Genomic DNA, 21,189 nt, shown 5'->3' on the forward strand with positions numbered 1-21,189 from the left:
GTGACGACATGCATGATCAGAGTTTTCATTTTTTTTATTTTTCCGTTTGAGAATCTGAGATTAATCAACATATGGCACGATCTATGTAATCCTTGTCTGATTGTCAACCACTTCCAAGTAGCGGACTTAAACGTGCACGATTACTTGAGAATAGGGCTGCGACTCCGAATCAAGTCGCAGTAAACGAACAACTGTTATCTCCAAAGCAAGTACTTTATCGGCTACGGAACCCAGTAAGATTCTCAAAAGTAATGAAGAATACCATCAAAAATCTATAAAGAGGAACAGCCACTAAATTTGTGTAAGGTATTTACACGAAATAGGACTTTCCTAAATCACGCTGGGAGACGGAGGCGAACGGATAAGCAGATTTGCCTCCGCTGTCACATTTGCTTCTCCAACAAGATTTTGTTCCTTCGAGTGCTTCATAACTACGACAGTCAGTCCATAAACAGGTGTTCCTCTGACGCTCGTGGCAGAGGTGAAGAGGCTCCGAGGCGTTATAATCATGAAAGTTTTGTATCGATCTGACGCAACTAAGTCTGTGGAATTTACTGGCGACGCCGATACTGCTCCGACCTGCTCCTCCGCGGCTACCGAGGTCTCCTGTAGGCGCACTAAGCCTTCTCCGTAATGAAAAGTTGCTACAGGTAACCTCCAGTCAGTGGCACAATTTGGCAACCGGTATTGATTACCCAAGTAAAAACTGTTGTTTACAATACTGATTCGTATGCCTACATTATTTAACGGTTTTGTACATATAAAATTACCTCCAGGCAGCTTTGGTCCGTTCCGTAAACCCTTCGTTTATAAATATTTATAGCTCTGTAATAGGCAGCTGTGGCAACATTTTTTCGAGCAAATTTCCATCAAACCTACATATTTATGTTCAGCATAATTAGGAGGCGCTCTCTTTCGGCGGTGTGTCCGTACTGGTTTGTCCAGCGTTCACTTATGGAATGCACGCGAATGGCTTGTATTCCTCGAGGGAAGACTGCTGAAGTGTCTAGAAGCAGATGTTGACATTCATGGACGTTTCTTGGCTTAATCTTGCTCAGCATCTTTCCTAGAATTGAACAAGAAACGCCTTCGTATCTACGCACGACAGCTTGGCGGGAAGTTCTCGGCACACTTGAGAGATGGCATTAATATCAATGAAATTTTGGTTTGCTGATCTTCGCACATGTTGCGCAGTAATCTTAATCAAGTCCCAGTTCGTTCTGCTATATTACATACATGAAAAAAAGTTTTGCGTCACCTCGGTTCCGAGAGTTCCAGAACCTGTACAGAAAATTGGAATAGAGATAAACATAAACATCATTTCCGCCCTTTTTATTGATTATGAAAACCACACATTGCATGTTGTACCACCATACAGCGAGACCTTCAGAGATGGTGGTCCAGATTGCTGTACACATCGGTACCTCTAATACCCAGTAGCACGTCCTCTTGCATTGATGCATGCCTGTATTCGTCGTGGCATGTTATCCACAAGATCATGAAGGCACTGTTGATCCATATTGTCCCATTCCTAAATGGCGATTCGGCGTAGATCACTCCGAGTGGTTGGTGCCGTCCATAAACAGCCCTTTTCAATCTATCCCAGACATATTCGATACCGTTTATGTCTGGAGAACATGCTGGCCACTCTAGTCGAGCGATGTCGTTATTCTGAATGAAGTCATTCACGAGATGTGCACGATGGGGGCGCGAATTGCCGTCCATGAAGACGAATGCCTCGCCAATATGCTGCTGATACGGTTGCACTATCGGTCAAAGGATGACATTCACGTATCATAAAGCCATTACGGCGCCTTCCGTGACCACCAGCGGTGTACGTCGGCCCCACGTAATGCCACCCCAAAACAGCAGGGAACCTCCACCTTGCTGCACACGCTGGACAGCATGTCTAAGGCGTTCAGCCTGACCGGGTTGCCTCCAAACAGGTCTCCGACGATTGTCTGGTTGAAGGCATATGCGACACTCTTCAGTGAAGAGAACGTGATGCCAATCCTGAGCGGTCCATTCGGCGTGTTGTTGGGCTCATCTGTACCGCGTTGCATGGTGTCGTGGTTGCAAGATGGAGCTCGCCATGGACGTCGGAAGTGAAGTTGCGCATCACGCAGACTATTGCAAAAAATTTGAGTCCTTACACGACGACCTGTGGCTGCACGAAAAGCATTATTCAACATGGTGGCGTTACTGTCAGGGTTCCTCCGAGCCATAATCCTGAGCCAGCGGTCATCCACTGCAGTAGTAGCCTTTGGGCGGCCTGAGTGAGGCATGTCATCGACAGTTCCTGTCTCTCTGTATCTTCTCCATGTCCGAACAACATCGCTTTAGTTCACTCCGAGACGCCTGGACACTTGCCTTTTTGAGAGCCCTTCCTGGCACAAAGTAACAATGCGGACGCTTTCGAATGACCGTATTGATCGTCTAGGCATGGTTGAACTACAGGCAACTCAAGCCGAGTACCTCCTTCCTGGTGGAATCACTGAAAATGATCGGGTGTCGGACCAACTCCGTGTAATAGGTGCTGCTCATGCATGATTGTTTACAACTTTGGGTGGATTTAGTGACATCTCAGAACAGTCAAAGGGACTGTGTCTCTGATACAATATCCACAGTCAACTTCTTTCTTCAGGAGTTCTGGGAACCAGGGTGATGAAAAACGTTTTTGATGTGTGTATTTAATTTTTACAACTTTTTTAATAGTTGTGTGTTTTGTTAAAATCGATAAAATTATTTGCTTTCGAAAGTTTTTTTTGTTTTGTTTTTCCAACGGAACTAAATCCAACGTTAGTTATTACAAGGAATTGCAATTAATTTTTCTCACCACCACCAAGGCCACACGTCAAGTGATAACGTAATTTCGTTTTTAATTACTTTTGACGAGAGAATATAGCACAAACCTTTATAAGAAAGTGTACTTACTTAAAAATGCATTTCTTGATATGAATTCAGCCTTCACGTGATTGAAGTTACTAGTGTCGTGTTGAGGTTCCTGATAATGTATATTCAGATGCAAATACTAATGTTCAGGATTTTATTCAAATAAAATTGCCCATCTCGATACCCACTGTTTATTTCAGCTTTATTTGACAACATTTTAATGGAAACTGACTTTGTAGAACATTTTTGATTGAAAGCTAAGCTGAGATTGACTACGGCACTACTCATACAAACTGGCGTGAGAAGCTTTTTGGAAAATATCAAAATAATTTCGGTAACCGTATGTTCTTAAGTTGGCATTAACATGAGGTTCCATATACCGGAGTGGATTCTTAGGCTCGCACTTTTCTAGCCTATCAAATTTTTTTCTAGAGATCAAAATAATGTTTTTCTGATACAGTTATAGTTTTAATATTTAAGTGATTATGTAACAAATCTTTGAGTTGTGATGTTTCCTGAATTACAAAATTTAGAAAAAATACAAGCTGCTCTTCACGTAAAAGAGAATCAGGGGATTCAAATTAGGTTTGTAAAGCTTTAAACTAATACTTGTTTGCGTGGCTGACTTTTCTGTTGAATCTTAATTTTGGATATTTCCTTAAATATGATGTTGCTACACAAACTACTTATATCATAGTAATAGCGAAAACCCATTATCATCCTTAATACGACAATTACGGAAATTTCTTACATGCCTGAAAGAAATCAGAAACTGTTGACGATCCGTATCTGTATGAAATAATTGGAAATATATTAGGTACGGATCTACTACCCACTAGAGACGTCTGAAAATTCGTGTCGGACGGGGACTCGAAACCTGATTTCCTTCTTACCGCGAGCAGTCGCCTTAACTAGTTGACTATCCGTGCACACTCCCTGGACCGATCCAAATTCCACACGCCAGGCAGTCTACATCCTTATATTGTAGTCCAGCTAATTTATCACCCATTGTGAGCAACATTACTTGGATTCCCACAACAAGAAGAATGAGACAATGAGGAATGGAGACCAGTTATGAAATTGATGCTTATATAACTGTGCCGTCTGGGCTCTGAGATCATATTTTGATCATTTCAGCGACTGACAGAAGAGATTGAGAAATACTAGTCTTTAGTTTCAACGAAGATGACAATTTTCAGCAGTGCCCCGAGGTGACCGTGGCCCATAGTTTCAAATCGAGTGAAAGGACTGAACCAGTGACTGCGATTGTTCTGTATTAGGCGATTCTCCACCCATCCAGATAACGATAGCGGGTACAGAAGTGTCAGTGTAAGATCCAAAGCAATGTCCTCCACAGCTGAGAGTATTGAAATCCTGGTGATCAGCTGGAGAGGCATTTGCAGTAAAATGCTAGAATTTGAAGTGCTCCTAATAGCTCACATGCCAAACGCAGAAAGCTGGTTAATACCTGAAACTGATAGAAATGAGATCTTTGCGGAAAATTTAAATGCATTCCACTGGGGGTAGTGTATTTGTCACAGTAGACAAGAAATTCATATCCACTAAGATGGAAATTGAAGCTGCATGGAAGTCTGTATCTTGTATCTCATTTTGCTCAATATAGTGGTGAGCTCATACCAATATGGTGTTGCCTGTATTATTTAAAGATCAGTCCTTTTAAAGATCATGTTTCAAGGCCATCTGCAAAGCAGAAAAGGAGGAGAGCAGATTGCTGATGTGTGAAGATTGTAGTTTTGAGCTTTGACAAACAAGGATCTTATTTATATTGTATTGTACTGGGGATGAGGATAATTGAAAACGAAGTATTTCACTGTATTTCCGTGACATTTTACCTATTTCATACGTATTAGTGGTCAGTTCGGCGAATCTGTCATCAAGTGCTGGATTTTGGAAATTACATAGTGTTGTTTACAGTAGTGAACAACTTAATCTTAGTGGAAAGTAAAAGAATGCTGAAGGTTTAGTGGTAGTTTATAAAACAAAGAGTTAGTTCACTTTAGTGACTAGATAGGAAGTTTTGGTCCAAAATTTGCTTAGGAAACCTTGTTTGAAAGTATGTATCTTCCCTAGGTAAGTGACTTCTTGATAATGCTTAGTGACCGATGAAAGATGACTGTCGCAGATCTTTTCTGTCGTTCCAACGCAGCTGTGCTTCTGATATGTACCACACTGTATCGGTAGAGCCCCTTTGTATCAATTTGACGTAACCATCATCGTAATTACTGAATTGTTTTTATTGTTATCAGTCTTCCACATTTAAATAAATCTTAGAATAACACCCTAAGTTGCTGTTAAAAATATTTTTTGTAAGCTACCGATTGCAGTCAAAGACCATTTTCAATCTCCGATAGTAAAAACGTAAATAGAGAGAACGCAAGTGAAAAAGTATGTTTCAAACCGTAAAAATACAAGCAGTATTCACGGCTTGAGTTAACAGCAAAATTTACGATGGAATACAATGATACCCAATGTAACTTCTGGTGTTACCGCGAATTGTACATTTACACACACTCTCTGTGAGTCACTGTATGTTGTATGGCGAAGGGTACCTTGTACCACTACCGTTTCCTTCCTTTCCCCTGCTACTCGCAAATAGAGGGAGGGAAAAACGACTGTGTATTTGCCCCCGTGTGAGCCCTAATTTCTCTAATATTATCTTCTTGGTCTTACGTGAAATGTACGCTGGCGGTGGTAGAGTAATTCTAGTCAACTTCGAATGCCTGTTCTCCAGATTTCCTCAATAGTGTTCCGCAAAAAGAACGTGGCCTCCAGAGATTCCCATTAGAGTTCCCGAAACACATTCGTAATAGTCATGTGCTGATCGAGCCTATCGATAACAGAAGTAGCAGCTCGCCTCTGAATTGCTTCGACGTCTTCCTTTAATCCGACCCGGTGGCATCCCCAGCAATCGAGCAGTACTCACGAATGAATCAGCCTAGGGTTTTATCCACACTCTCCTTTACGGATGGTACATACTTTCCTAAAACTTTCCCAATAAACCAAATTCGACCATTCGCTTGTCCTACTACAATCCTTACATGCTCGTTCCACTTCGTATCGCTTTGCAACGTTACACCTAGATATTTAATCGAGGTGAGTGTGTCAAGTGGTACAGTACTAATGCTGTATTCGAACATGAGGGGTTTGTTTTTTCTACTTATCTGCAGTAACTTACATTTTTCTGTATTTAGAGCAATCTGCCATTAACCACACCAGCTAGAAATTTTGTCTAAGTTATCTTCTTTCCTTCTACAGTCACTCAACGACGACACCTTCCCGTACGCCACAGGGCCATCAGTAGACATCCGCAGATTCTGCTCAACCTGTCCGTCAGATCATTCGAGAGAGAGAGAGAGAGAGAGACAGAGAGAGAGAGAGAGAGAGAGACCGACCGACCTTTTCTATCATAGTTTGCTGGGACACTCCTGATGATACCTTTGTCTGTGATGAACACCGGCCTTCGAGGACAACGTCCTGGGCTCTATTACTTAAGAAGTCTTCGATGCACTCCCATATTTGGGAACCTGTTCCGGGTGGCCTCCCCCACATTCCCCCTCCCCACCCCCAACCCTCCAGACTGTTGTAGGGCACCGTGTCAGACGTTTTTCAGAAATCTAGGAGTGTGGACTCTGCCTATTGCCCTTCATCCATGATTCGCAGGATATCATGTGAGAAAAGAGCAAGCTGAATTTGACAAGGGCGATGCTTTCTAAATCCATGCTGATTGTGGACAGAAGCTTTTCTATGCTGAGGAAATTCATTGGTATTTGAACTGAAAATATGTTACAGAATTCTGCTGCAAAACGATGTTCGGGATATTACTCTGTAATTTTACAGGTCCGTGCTTCTACACTTATATACAGCAGTCACCTTTGCTTTTTCTCAGCCGCTTGCGACTTTTCTCTGCAATGCAAATTAAGTAAGGGGCCAGTGCTGTAAAACCGAATGGGGATTCCGTCCAGACCTCGTGACTTAATTGATTTTAACCCTTGCAGTTTCTTACGCCTATTACTTTGTCCTCCATGCACGAGTGTCTGCGACGGTCGAATGGTGATATGTTTGCTTGAAACTCCTACGTGGGAGCCATAGTCCCATCCAGCGATTTTACGTAGGACCAGAATTTTCTCGGTTTCTTTGAAAGATCTTTTGCTAAGGTACGACGGTGGGTGGTGTTGTGTGCTTCGTCCATCGATCTTTTTACAGCCGCACGAATTTCTACCAACTTTTGTCAGGGGTCATTTGCGTGTTCCCTTTTGAACGAAGAGTGCAATAGCTTTTTCTTCGTCAGCATTTTCCGAATTTCCCTGTTAAACCACGGTGGGTCTTTCGGGTGTTATCCACTTACTCAGCGTGTAGTTCTTCAGAACACCATTTACAATGCTTTTAAACTTTGCCCATATTCCTCTCTGCCCATCATATTGGAAATAAATGATGTCCATTCATTGTTTAAGTGGGATGGTAACAACTGCTTATCTGCCGTTTCTAGCAGGAATACTCTAGTAACCATCTTGATTGATGTGTTAACTTTTGTAACTGTGATGGAGTCATGATCAATAATCACTGTCCCTATACTGACGCCGTCGATAAGGTCAGTCCTGTTAGTAGTTACAATGTCTGAAATATTTCCGTTGCGTAAGGGGTAACGAACCAGCTACTCAAGACAGATTTCAGAAAACGTGTTCAAAAGTATTTCACACAACTGCCTGTTCGCATTATCTGCAATGAATGAATGCATAGACACTTAACTCTATACACCATAAACCGTAGGTTAAAGTCCCCTCCAACTTAAATCGCACGATATAGGTACTTCTGTACTACTGAGGGTAGACGTTCTTTGAATGATTTTAAAACTAAATATTGCTTTTTGCTACAATTTGATACATACGTTTTACCTGCATTCTCTATATTTATAAAGTTTGTACTACAAGACTGGAAAATGGGCATTGTCTGAAGCCGGGCGCTTCTTGATAGATACTATTAACAGCAGCTTACAGTGTTACACGGCATTGTCATATTTACTGTCCTCCTTTTTCATGGCTTATTCTTGTTTCACAAAGGCCGACACATTTTTCACAAATGCCGTCACTTTGTAAAGCCCAACTGTCAAGTACTGTTTATATCGCGAACAGAAACGTATTACACGCTTGTTTATGCTTGGTGCTCTCCGTGACTATTGTTAATTCTTCCCTCACACTCAAAACTTGTGCCTCAACAGCCTGTTAAACCATACGTGACGTTTTCTCTGTTACAGGAACGCAATGCACGAGCGAAGACGGACTCACTACATGCAGTACTCGTAGAGACTACTAGGTAAGTTGATGGACCGCTGCTTAGTCCGTTCCCATTTGCATTTGTGCTCGCTGACGGTGATAACTGTCCGATGCAGTGCTACCTGCTATTTTTTTAAACAACAACAAAATACATCGGTGGAGGGCTCTCTTAATACTTTACAGTGACTTCACTGCATCAGTTAACCTATTGTGATGTAGGAGGCGGTCGTGGTAAGCCACCTGAAATAGTAGTATAATTCGGTGCTACAAAATGGTCTGCCTGTTGAACAGCTGACACAGGTTGTTACAGTAGCCTCGCTTCCGATCGTTTGCTTTCAGATATAAATTGGCTGACAGAAAAAGTGTGCTACAAACCGCGCATTGTGAAAAGTAAACGCTAGTTTCAAAGTGATTATCACAAAATATTCTAATTAGGTACGTATAAAAACCACAACCTGTATTTTGTGTTCTTTTGCCCAAATAGTCACGGTTTTGAACTATCTGCTTGGATTTTTTGTGGTTTGAATTTAAGCTAGCGCAGTTAAAGTTTTCATCGCTGTAGTACGTTCAACATACATTCAACAAGCCATATATTTTGTTGTGGGAAGAAGTGTTAGTCATCGGGTATGAATCACTGTAAGACTGTTTTGGGGGTGGGGGGTTGGCTTTCAGAAATTACGAATCGTTTAGACATTGCATTGAAAAACAATAATGTACTCCAGTATTCCGAATCGTACCCCTTAGGTGAGAAGTGTTTCACAGTATATCTAAAATGCTGTTAATGTTTTTTTTTTAAAAAAAAAGTTATTTTCATATATATTCTAAGGCCAAACTGAGCACTTCAGACTATTTCTTAATGAGGCATCGCAAGTCTGATACCTACAAATCAAGGCATTGAGCCGGTTTAATGTCTTGATTTCGCATAGTTATCGTTATGCTTGACTTAAATTAAGTATCATGGCTTTCGAAAAATGTATAATATGTAATACTGGTTTTATAGTTGCATATTTGACTGCCGTGAACATGCTCCTGGACTGAAACCAGTCGGTAAATAAATTGCTTTGGAGTCAGCATTTGTGTTTCCTACAGTATGTGTGTGCTGATACCTGCCTAGACAAGATGTTTAAATTATCAGATCATCATCAGAAGACATTTGATACTGATGTTACCTTTTTGTTCCCACGTTTATTCCGTGATATCTTTCTGCAGTGTATCGAATATCTTACCAGACTGAGTTTGTTACTTTGGTATCCACACCTCCACACCATGTTCACATACCACATTGAACACGTCAATGCGATTAATTGAGTCGCAGGCTTTAAATAAATAATTATGTAAATGTATACGAACTTCACGTGTGTGGATCGACTGGTATCGTGAGATTTCAGGTTGTTGTACATACTATCAGCCTTTTCGAAATAACACATGGGAATCAGATATCTTTCACACTTTTCTAAATAAATAACTCCGTCTTCAGTGACAGGCTGAGAAACATTTTTCATACCATTGTAGTTTTATAGCCTCCGTTACATTGTTCACCTACTTATAGTGTGTACTGGAATTTGATTTCTGACTGCGTCATCTGCATGCATACACATTTTTCTTTTTGCACCTGTACGATTATCTATACTCACATGCTCCACAAGCCACCATGGCGAAGGGCTGTAATGTGTCGCAGACGCTGTTTCTCTAAAGTTTCAGAACAGTATTTGATGAAAATAATGTCTGCTTCCCTCCTGGAATTAGCATTTGGGTTCATAGAGCAGTACGATAATACCTGCGTGTTGATGGGACCTACCGGTCATAAATCTAGTTGCACACCTCTGAACTGCTTCTGGTGAAGACCCCAAACACTCGAGCCGCATTGAAGATTGGGTTGCACTAGTGTTCTAAATGCGGTATCCTTTATAAATGACCCGCACGTTCCTACAAGTTTCACTTTAAACCGAAGTGGTCATTCCCTTCCCTACAACCGGCCTTTCGTGCACGCTCTGTTTCATGTCGCTTTCGAACGTTATGGCTATGTATTTAATCGACACGACTGAGTCAAGCAGCACATCAATAATAATGCATTCGAGCATCGCATAATCGTTTTTCCTACTCGTCTCCATTAACCTACATTATTCCACATTCATAACAAGTTGCCATCGATAACACCAAATAGAAATTCTGTCCACCTCATCATGCATCAGCCTACAGACATCCAACGGCGACGTTTTCCCGTACACGACGGTGTCATTTGCAAAAGCTGCACATTGCTGTTCACATCGTTTCCGTATGCAGAGGAGAACAGTCGCACTTCCCTGAGACAGTGCTGACAGCATCCTTATCTGTGAGCGTTGAACATTCGCTGTCCAGGACAACGTATTGGGTTTTGTTACTTAAGTCGTCGATCCACTCACGTAACTGAGAAACTACTCCGTGTGCTTGGACCGTCGCGTGGCAGTGTGTCAAACGTGAAATCTTACCTTTCGGAGTGCAGCTTAACCCAAAATCAAACGCGCGAAAGGACTGGGCCGGGGTTTTAAGTACATGTCGTACACCATTTTACAAACTTTATTACCATTAAAAAAACACTATATGTACTAACTAACAGGCAATTCCAGAGATCAGCAGCAATTACATTAAACAGCGAGTAAAAAGGGAACAACAGTTTGGATAACAATAACAGTTGCAAAATGAAACACGGGCTTTTTTTAAAATTATAATTCTTCATAGCCCATAAAACTGGAAATCTGTAATGTCAGATAACGACCAAATGTTATCATTTAAACCACATATTGTATGTATTTTGACAAAGGGCTCAGCTTGGGAGAACAGTAACGGGCGCAAATAAGTCAAATGCAGTGCTCCATAACATTTGACAAGAACGTTACAAACTTGCTCCACTGGGCTGACTCGACATTCAAGCAACCATGAAGCTAAGGCACAATGGCCTGAATTTCAGAATTAGGGAAAAAAAACGGAATGTCAGGACTAGGCGCTGCCTCTGTATCTCCAGCGATAAATAAATTCCGGCACCGTAGCTAACCTTAGAATTCAACGAGTGGAAGAACAAGTTTAATATTTGGTGCTGCGGCCTTTTTCCTTAAAAACCGTATCAAGGAACTCTTAACACGCGCGAGAGCGGTCTGAGTGAACAACGGCGACCGGAATGTTCGGCAGAGATAAATCCCTTAAGCACAAGGTTTAAGCCACGCAATGCAGGTTATATATTTTTCCTCTTACAATATTTGACTGATGAAACCAAAAAACAAATAGAACCCAACAGGGCGATAAACTGACAAAATAAGGAATAACTAAGAACAGTCTGTTTGCATCTAGGTACCGCGCCTACTAAATACGGTCAACTGTGGCCAAACCAAGCGCCGAGTACCAAAAGCCAGTGCCGTTACAGCTCCACCATGAAAGGAAAATAAACTACTATACTAAAAGAATGAGTAGTATACAACATACTAATTTAAAAGAAGTTGGACAAGTTTAAAAACATATTATACTGTTAAAACAAGGGGTACCAAACTGGCATAGAATAACTGGCCGCTTAGGCCCTTAGGATGAGATAAACAGCCGTTACATAATTACTAGATTGCAATTACGTAAGTTAGCGAGCGACGACCTCCATTGAACGCTTAGACCTTTCCAATGAAGGAAACAGTAGTTACATGAAACAGTTAATAGATTACAATTACATAACTTAGCGAGCAGCGATTTCGCCGGAGGTGATGCAGACCGGCGTGGCGTGTAGAAGCACAACTGCAAAGGCACTACGCCATTCGACACTGTCCAAGACGCGCCTTTAATCAGTCCAGCGGCAACGTCCCGGTCACCGCTACACGCTCAACACTGCCACAGTTACACCGCTCAGCGAGATGGCTGAAGCCGAATAAACGTGTTATAGTACATACGCCCTGTGTGTATAACAAAACAAGGTAGTAAAATAGAAAAATAATTCCAGAATTACTGCCGAACTTGGGCTAAAAAACCTAGGCAGAAATCTGCAACTCAACTCGACTCCTCTCCTATTTATAAAGTTACCGGAAACGAGAGAGGCTTTCAGACAAGAAGAGGGTGTCTCGGAGTCAAATCAAATGGCTCTGAGCACTATGGGACTTAAAACTAACTAACCTAAGGACAGCACACACATCCATGCCCGAGGCAGGATTCGAACCTGCGACCGCAGCACCAGCGCGGTTCGAGACTGAAGCGCCTAGACCGCTCGGTCACAACTGCCGGCTCTCGGCGTCAAAATTCACACTAGACGAACAAGCAGCAAGTGGACTTAATTCGGCGGCCAGTAATCGGCTACTATGCGCAACTAGATTACCTTACAGCAAATTTTGGAAGGAGAAACAGCGTTGGTCGTATTTTTTTGTTTTATTATCCGCAAAGTCGATTTTCGGTCACTTAGTGACCATCCTCAGTGCTGCCAAGTATATCCATTATCTGGTCGTGGTGCACAGCACACTCCATGGAGTCGCCAATCAATTATAGCAAATTAACCAATTTACGAAGACTTGAGTGAGCTCTACACTAAGAAAGGGCGTGATCCCAGAAAGCAGTCGAAGACACACAAGCTTCCCAAAGACAGTATGCCTCGTCACATATTCGATTCACGTGACCCTTGACTCATAGAGGGGGCGTCGCTTCTCGAGTACCACCGGTGCCAGCTCACTACTCCAAGCAGCGACGCCTCGCTTCCCCGATCGTGAAACCACCACCAGCCCCCCCCCCCCTCCCCCTTACATAAACAGCGCACTCTATACCGCGGCTGCGAGCTCATGCGCGGACGAGGCGGACAATTTGTAAAAGGAAAGGGAACCGACACGGCTCAGAATGCTTTCCGGAAAGCAAAAAATATGAACATAAAAAGAAAGATCAGCGTTGGTCGTAATATTGATGTTTTATTGATAGCAGAATCGATTTTCGATCACATAGTGATCACCTTCGGTGCTGTACACCTTAAACTCGGACACTGGTATCAAGTTATCAATAACTAAAACTGAGAAGCGATCGCAATAACTGCTTGTGATCGCTTCTCAGATTTGGTTATTGATAACTTGATGCCAGTGTCCGAGTTTAAGGTGTACACCACCGAAGATGATCACTATGTGATCGAAAATCGATTCTGCTATCAATAAAACATCAATATTACGACCAACGCTGACCTTCCTTTTAATATAACATATATGGTCGTGGTGCACACAGCACTCCATGGAGTCGCCAGTCAAAAAAATATGAAGTCTACTTGTTGCCCAAATGCATGGTTCTCAGAATATCGTTCGTGAAAGGGCAAGTTGAGTTTTGTAGGCGCAGTGTGTTCCAAATCTGTGTTGATTTATGGATAGAAGTTTTTATCTCTCAGAGAAGTGTATTATATTCGAACAGAATTGCTCAGAAATTCACCAGAATACTGAAGTTACGGGTATTGGGCTGTGGTTTTGGGGTTATTTCTTTTGCCCTTCTTATGTAGGGACTCACATGCGCATTTTTCTAGTCACTTTTCTTTGGGCGATGTAACGCGATAGAAGGAAAGAAATGCCGAAGAGTACTCTCTGTAAAACCGAATTGGGATTCTCTCTGGACGTGGCGTCGTCTTTGTTTTGAAATCTCTCAGCCGCTTTTCAATGCAACGGATGCTTCCACTAAGGAGATAGAAATCATAGAATTCCTCCTAATATCGTGTCGGGCCTCCTTTTGCCCGGTATAACGCAACAACTCGGCGTGGAATGGATTTATGAAAAATGGCTCTGAGCACTATGGGACTCAACTGCTGAGGTCATTAGTCCCCTAGAACTTAGAACTAGTTAAACCTAACTAACCTAAGGACATCACAAACATCCATGCCCGAGGCAGGATTCGAACCTGCGACCGTAGCGGTCTTGCGGTTCCAGACTGGAGCGCCTTTAACCGCACGGCCACTTCGGCCGGCTTGGATTTATGAGTCCAGCTCTTCCACATGTGACTCAACAAACCTTTAGAAAATTCCTGCAGAAATATTGAGCGATGCTTCCTCTAAAGCTGTTCATAATTGCAAAAGTGTTGCCGATGCAGAATTTTGTGCATTAACTGACCTCCGAATGATGTCTCACAAATGTTCTATGTGATTCATATCGAGCGATCTGGGTGGCCAAATTAGTCGCTCGAATTGTTCTGAATGTTCTTGAAACCAATCGCTGACGATTGTGGTCCGGTGACATGGCCCATTGTCATTCAAAAAAATTCCATCGTTTTTTGAAGTCCATGAGTGGCTGCAAATGGTCGCCAAGTAGTTCAGTTGGACCAGAGGAGCCAGTCCTTTTCATGTAAACAAAGCCCGCACACAGTGCCTTGTTGACAGCTTGGGTCCATGGCTTCGTGGTGTCTGCGCCGCACTCGAACCCTGCCACCACCTATTACCAAGATCGGGATTCATCTGATCAGGCCGTGTTTTTCTACTCATCTTGGGTCCAACAGGTTTGATCACGAGCCCAGGAGAGGCGCTGCAGGCGATATCGTGCTGTTAGCAAAGGCACTTGCGCGCTTTTCGTCTGCTGCCATAGCCCATTTAAGCCAAATTTCCCCGAACGGATAGGTTCGTCGTACGCCCCACATTGATTTGTGCGATTATATCACGCAGTGTTACTTGTCTATTAGCACAGGCAACTCGATTCAAACGCCGCTGCTCTCGGTTTTAAGTGAAGGGCGTTGGCCGCTACGCTGTCCGTGGTGAGAGGTAATGGCTCAAATCTGGTATTCTCGGCACAGTCTTGTCGCTGTGTATCTCGGAATATTGAATATCCCAAAGACTTGCGAAATGTACTGTCCCATGCGTCTGGTTCCAATTACCATTTCTCGTTCAATATCTGTTAATTCCCGTCGTGCGTCCATAATCAAGTCGGACACCTTTTCACACCTGAGTACAAATTACAGCTGTGATTTCTGTGTTCTCCATACGGGAGTTGGTGCAACGCTCAAACAATGGTACGTGTGTACGATTCTCATGAGTGAATAATTTTTGAAACGCGAAATTTAAAAGGAGACGGCAAAGGGAAGAAGTTTTCCTTTTTCCTTTCGCCGCACCAGACGTGCCTACTTGCCATCTGTCCGGCCAAGTTAGTTGTTGAACGCGCATCTTAACCCTAGCCTTTGGGGACTGTGAGTTGGTCCGTGTTGATCAGTCTAACTGTAAGGTGAAGTGAGGAAGAGAGGGCCGCTGGACCAGCAGCGGCGGAACGAGTTGTGACGGAGGGAGCGTGCTCGGCGGTGCGCGGTAGCCGTCGGATGGGATGGGATGGGACGGGACGGGATGTGATGTGATGGGGTGGGGTGGGGTGGGATGGTGTGTGAACAGCGGCGCAGGAATGCGGAGCCGCCGGCAGCCGGCCGGCGCCGCCGATCACAATAATCCCGGTGGCGGCGGCGGGCAGATTGCAGGTGTGGCCAGATTACAGCCTCCGTCCCGCGCGGCTACCGGTAGATGACCGGCTGCGGCCGCGCTCCCAGCCCGCTATTACCGCGAATAAAAATTTAAATATCCGCCTCGCCGCCCCGCTACTTGCTACTCGTCTTTCCCTCCAGGTGAGCTCATACGCCCGAAATAAGAGTAGAGAGACAGAAACTGGCGCACGATAATTTTTAATAAATACGAGATTGTCGTTCGCGTTCCGGTCGTTTCTTTCTCCTTTTTTTTTTTTTTGCCCCCTGCCTCCTTTTTCTTGCCGGCCTGTGGACTGTCTGCAGGGCAGAGGAGGGGCCGCGTCTGGGCAGTGCCCGGGTTTTGCGCTTTTTGCCGCGCCCGTAATGGCGCCAGCCGGCGCGGCTCGTCCGCTCATCGGCTGAGCGGGGCCCAATTCACGGTACTGCCGCCGAATAATAAGGCGCGAATCGTTCCCACTCCGGCAGAGCGCGTGCGGTTGCTTTCGCGCGTGGCCTTCGTCAGCTTCGCGGCACGTCCTGTCAGGAGTGGGAGTGACGGGACGGTCGGCCTTGCTCCACTGTTCAAGCTCCTTTTTACACGAGCGACTCGCTTGTCTCAATCGACTACTCGCGGCAAGTGAGTCTGCTACAGCGCCCCTGGTGCGTCATGCCTCTACATACAAGGGAGGTCCACAGGGATGGGATCGACTTGGGTTGGGGTCCCAGGTATCACACCTGCACTGTGGTGTACCCTGATTTGCGAGTGATCGACGAAAAAGGTTGTCTCGTGACCCAGTGGAGCTTTGAAAGTAACTCTGATTTTGAAAATGGCGCCGTAGATTAGTGTTGAAGTTATTTAACTGGTGTGCTGAAGGTTCTGGATTCGAGTCCCATCAGATGCTAAACTTGAAAAAAAAATCATCTCCAATTTGATTGTGATCGTTATTTACAGTAAATTAATTCTTTTAAATGTAAATTATTTCGTTTCTAATCCTTTCCTGCGTAATTTTTAATTATCGTACAAACATTTTTATTTGATCTAAGTTTTGTCCCCTTTATTGCTTTTCATTTGGAGTATTTGCTGATGTGCATTTCATTATTTTCATTTACCGATTGGAGTATTTAAACGTTTTAAAACTAACGATCAAGAGAATAAACAACAAAAGACTAAATAATCTATTTATATTGGCTGTACATTGTCACATAAAATTATTTTACGCTACAAGATATACTTTTTTGAATGGCAATTCTCATAGAAACCTTTAAAATTTAATTTCTTCTCGCACCAAGGACATAACAAATAAATAGAAAATTAAAATCGTATGGGTAAAGCTTCGAAATAAAAAAGAAGGAAGACGAAATAAGAGCAAATGAAGATGTTGATAAGATAATGTATATATTTAAACCAATTAACCGAATAAAAATGTTCCGTCATTTTGATGATGATTAAAAACGACAGACAGCGTCCGACAGGACTCAATGCTTCGGGCACTTATCTACACCTCCATACAGGACCTATACTGTAGGTGGTTTTGAAAACGTCGATGCTACCCGTCGGGACCTCTCCTTGTGTGGCTCCCTTGTCACGAGTTGTCGTTTTTGTTTGCACGATAGCACCGAAATTGTGTTTTTTCGGAGTGCTGTCTGCTGTGATAGCGAGGATGTGAGGGATCGCCCTTCTTACAAAATGTTGGAACGTAACACAAAGAACTACATCATTATAAGAATAATACAGTAGTTTATATTTTAGAAATAGCAATTAGACAGGAAAAGTAGTTTTGGTAAAATCCAGATTGGTTTTACCGATAATGAGAAAGCTGACTACCAGCTGACAAAGGGGACAGTGTCAAATGGGATATGTTTTGACGAGAGTAAGCTGAGGTTCTATACACACAGTGGAACTATCATTTGTGCTCAGGTGATTCTATCAGAAGATTTCCGACGTGGTCATGGCCGCACGACGGGAATTAAAAGACTTCGAGCGCGGAATGGTTGTTGGAGCTAGACGCACGTGACATTCCATTTCGGAAATCGTCAGGGTATTCAATACTCCGAGGTACACAGTATCAAGAATGTGCCGAGAATATCGATTTTCAGGCGTTACCTCTCACCACAGACGACGCGTGGCCGACGGTCTTCACTTGACGACCGAGAACAGCGGCGTTTGCGTCGAGTTGTCAGTGCAACAGAAATCAGTGTGGGATGTACAACGAATGTATCTTTTAGGACAGGGCGGACAAATTTGGCGTTAATGGACTATGGCAGCAGACGACTGACGCGAGCACCTTTGCTAGTAGCACGACATCGTCTGCAACACCTCTTCTGAACTCTTGACTTTTCTCTTGGACTGGAAAACCGTAGCCTGATCAGATGAGTTCCGATTTTATTTGGTAAGAGCTGGTGATAGGGTTCGAGTCTGGCGCACACTACACGAAGCCGTGGACCCAAGTTGTCAACAAGGCTCTGTGCGAGTTGGTGGTGGCTCCATAGCGGTGTGGACTGTGTGTGTTTACGTGGAATTCAACCAGTTCTCCGCTCCAACTGCATTGGTCATTGACTGTAAATGGTTATGTTCGTCTACAGGGACCACGTTCCCAAGTAAAGATGGAATATTTATAGACGATGTGCGCTGCGCCATGTCACTGAGCCACAATTGTTCACAATTGGTCTGAAGAACTTGCTGGATAATTTGAACGAATGAGATAGCCACTGAGACCACTCAATACGAATCCCATCGAACATTTATGGGACATAATCGAGAGGTCAGTTTGTGCACAAAATTTTGCATGAGCAACACTTTCGCAGGTATGGATGACTGTAGAGGCAGTTTGGCTCAGCATTTCGCAGAGGACGCCAACGACTTGTGGAGTATATGCAATATTGAGTTTCTGCACTATGCCAGGCAAAAGGAGATGTGACACGATAATAGTAGGTGTCTCATGACTTTGGTAGCTGATTGTAAAGTCTACATACAAAGAGTTTTGTGTCTGTCTGGCATCCAGAATTGTGACTGAGCAACAAGATCAACGTAACATGTCCAAATTAATTTGGGAAAGGCATTATGTGGGGGTACAGCCTACCATCCCAACCCATTTCTGGTTTAAAGGTCGTAACTTGTCAAAACAAATTATCACCGCAATTTTCTGGATAAGATTTGGACAAGGATCGTTTCCATTTCACTTGTGCAAAATCAACATGAGTACAGTACATGCCTGTGACTGTGACAAGGAGCCAGTCAGAGATCTGAACCATACATTCTTCTCTTGCAGCTTGTTTGAAGTTATGAGAAAACAAAATTATGCAGCAATATAGTTCATAATATTTCCACTTCCCACAGAAAATTATTTTACTCAGTTAGAAATGCTGTATCGGTCGCTTACCGCTACTCGACCAGCAACACACATTACAGTGGAGTTAACAAGGCAGCTTGTACATGAAGGCTGCCATGTTTCGACGGCAACCCAAGCGCCGTCAGAGGTCAGTGGCCTCATGGACCTCTTCCTTGTGGGAGCCACGTGACTGGAAAGAGTGCAGGATGTATCCTGGCTCTGGGACTCTGTTTAGGCTAATGAATCGGCCCCGTGCAGCTGTTCATTTCTAGAGGGCTTTCTGGCCCAGGAGCCGGTTCAAAAATGGCTCTGAGCACTATGGGACTCAACTGCTGAGGTCATTAGTCCCCTAGAACTTAGAACTAGTTAAACCTAACTAACCTAAGGACATCACAAACATCCATGCCCGAGGCAGGATTCGAACCTGCGACCGTAGCGGTCTTGCGGTTCCAGACTGCAGCGCCTTTAACCGCACGGCCACTTCGGCCGGCGCCCAGGAGCCGGGTGCAGTCGCATTCCATCAATCATGAACTCACTTTGGAGCCAGCGCAGTGACGGTGCTAAGTTTTGTGTTAGTCCATCTGTGAGCGGACTTGTACAAATTCTGTACTTTTGTTTTCATTAACAATGCACTCGACTAAGTTTTCGTCATACTGGAACTTTAATGTTGGACTGTCATTCAGGAACTTTAACTTGAGTCAGAGTTAATATTTAGTCTCGGAACTGTTCGGCTGGGACTTGGACTTTTGGACACTTCATCGACATCTTAATTTACATCGACACTACCTTATGGTTCTTCTTTTCCTTGTTCCCAGAACGCATCCGTTGCTTTGCCTCCTCTCTTCCACGTGTCCCATCCCCTCCCTACTCCACGAACACACTTTTTTTGGTCTTTTTGGTGCAATAGAGATGAGACAGAAATTTAACGCAGACCGTGATATCCAGTTTCCGTTTCTGTGTCTCATTCAAGCACTCACAATCTGCTTTCCCACAACAACATTCCATCCCCTGTGGGTTTGCAACACCAGTTTCCCTCCCAAATGCTCCCACGTGACAGCTTACCCTCCCTAGTGTTTCTGCACAATGAATTTTCACCTCCAGTAAGATCGCGCAACACATTCCATCCCGACTGCTTTTACACAATGACTTTTCATCACCAGTGCGTCAGGTTATGTGAGTGTTTACTTTCTAGGGGGCCTTCTGCCTTCAAATTATTTTTATGTTAATTCGTTCTTGCCAGTGGCTGCGCCGAACTGAGCTTTGGAGTGAGACTTTGTCGTCTCTTCTGGATTCTGATTCTGGCACCTTGTGTGTGAAGACTTTAGTTGTGAACTTCGTTTAGTTACTTCAGATATCGCCGGCCTTATGCCGGGGTTTAATGTTAGTTTCATAAGATTTTTATTATTACTGGTTATGAAGTGACCGCAGCCAGAGATTGTGGCTAAATAAATTTAAGATTCATTGTGTATCTGGACCTTCTTTTCTTGACTGCCTGTGGCACGTACTTTAAGAAAAATGTGCAGGTTCTTATAGGAATCTTTGAATTCATATCGAAATGCGGTTGTAATATTTCAATTTTAGTGTAATTTAATTTCTAGCTTTTACGCACAAGAGAGATGCTATTCGTCACTGTTTTACTATATTTTTCCTGTGACCTGTGTATAAGGGACAGTCAAATGAAAACCAGACAGATGGAGAGAAAGTATGTAAATTGTTTATTGTTTCACTCGCGATAACTGTTAGTACATTTATCCCACCGTGAGACAAGACGGGAGACAAGACGGGCAGACTCTTTATGTAAAAATGTTTGCGATCGCCTACGGAACTAGTAGTGCATCTCTTCGTCCAAAGCAAATAGACGGCCAAGAATGCCTTTCAAAAATTGTTCAAATGGCTCTGAGCACTATGCGACTTAACTTCTGAGGTCATCAGTCGCCTAGAACTTAGAACTAATTAAACCTAACTAACCTAAGGACATCACACACATCCATGCCCGAGGTAGGATTCGAACCTGCGACCGTAGCGGTCGCTCGGTTCCAGACTGTAGCGCCTAGAACCGCACGGCCACTCCGGCCGGCTAAGAATGCCTTTCTCCAGGGCTCTAAATACGTTGGAATCTCGTGGGGAAAGAGGGGGACTGAATGCACGATGTATAAGGTTTTCCCAGGGAAACTTCAGCAGCGTAGTCGAAACAATCTTCATAACATGGAGGCGGACATTATCCTGGGATAGGATGATGTCGTCCGTCAAGAATCCTGGGTGCGTGGATTTCATGGCGTGCT

General features: G+C 43.6%; 1 protein-coding gene across 1 annotated transcript in view; it reads left to right on the plus strand.

Annotated features, from left to right (window-relative positions):
- The window catches only part of LOC126481822 (protein bric-a-brac 1-like), a 1,776,705-nt gene that overhangs the window by 396,935 nt on the left and 1,358,581 nt on the right, over positions 1-21,189 (plus strand). Inside the window, exon 6 of the mRNA XM_050105780.1 lies at positions 8,165-8,223. The gene's annotated coding sequence lies outside the window, so the exon portion shown is untranslated. The remainder of the gene's footprint in view (positions 1-8,164; positions 8,224-21,189) is intronic.

This window comes from Schistocerca serialis, chromosome 5 (assembly GCF_023864345.2).
Source record: "Schistocerca serialis cubense isolate TAMUIC-IGC-003099 chromosome 5, iqSchSeri2.2, whole genome shotgun sequence".
In the NCBI taxonomy this organism is placed as follows: Eukaryota; Metazoa; Arthropoda; class Insecta; order Orthoptera; family Acrididae; genus Schistocerca; species Schistocerca serialis.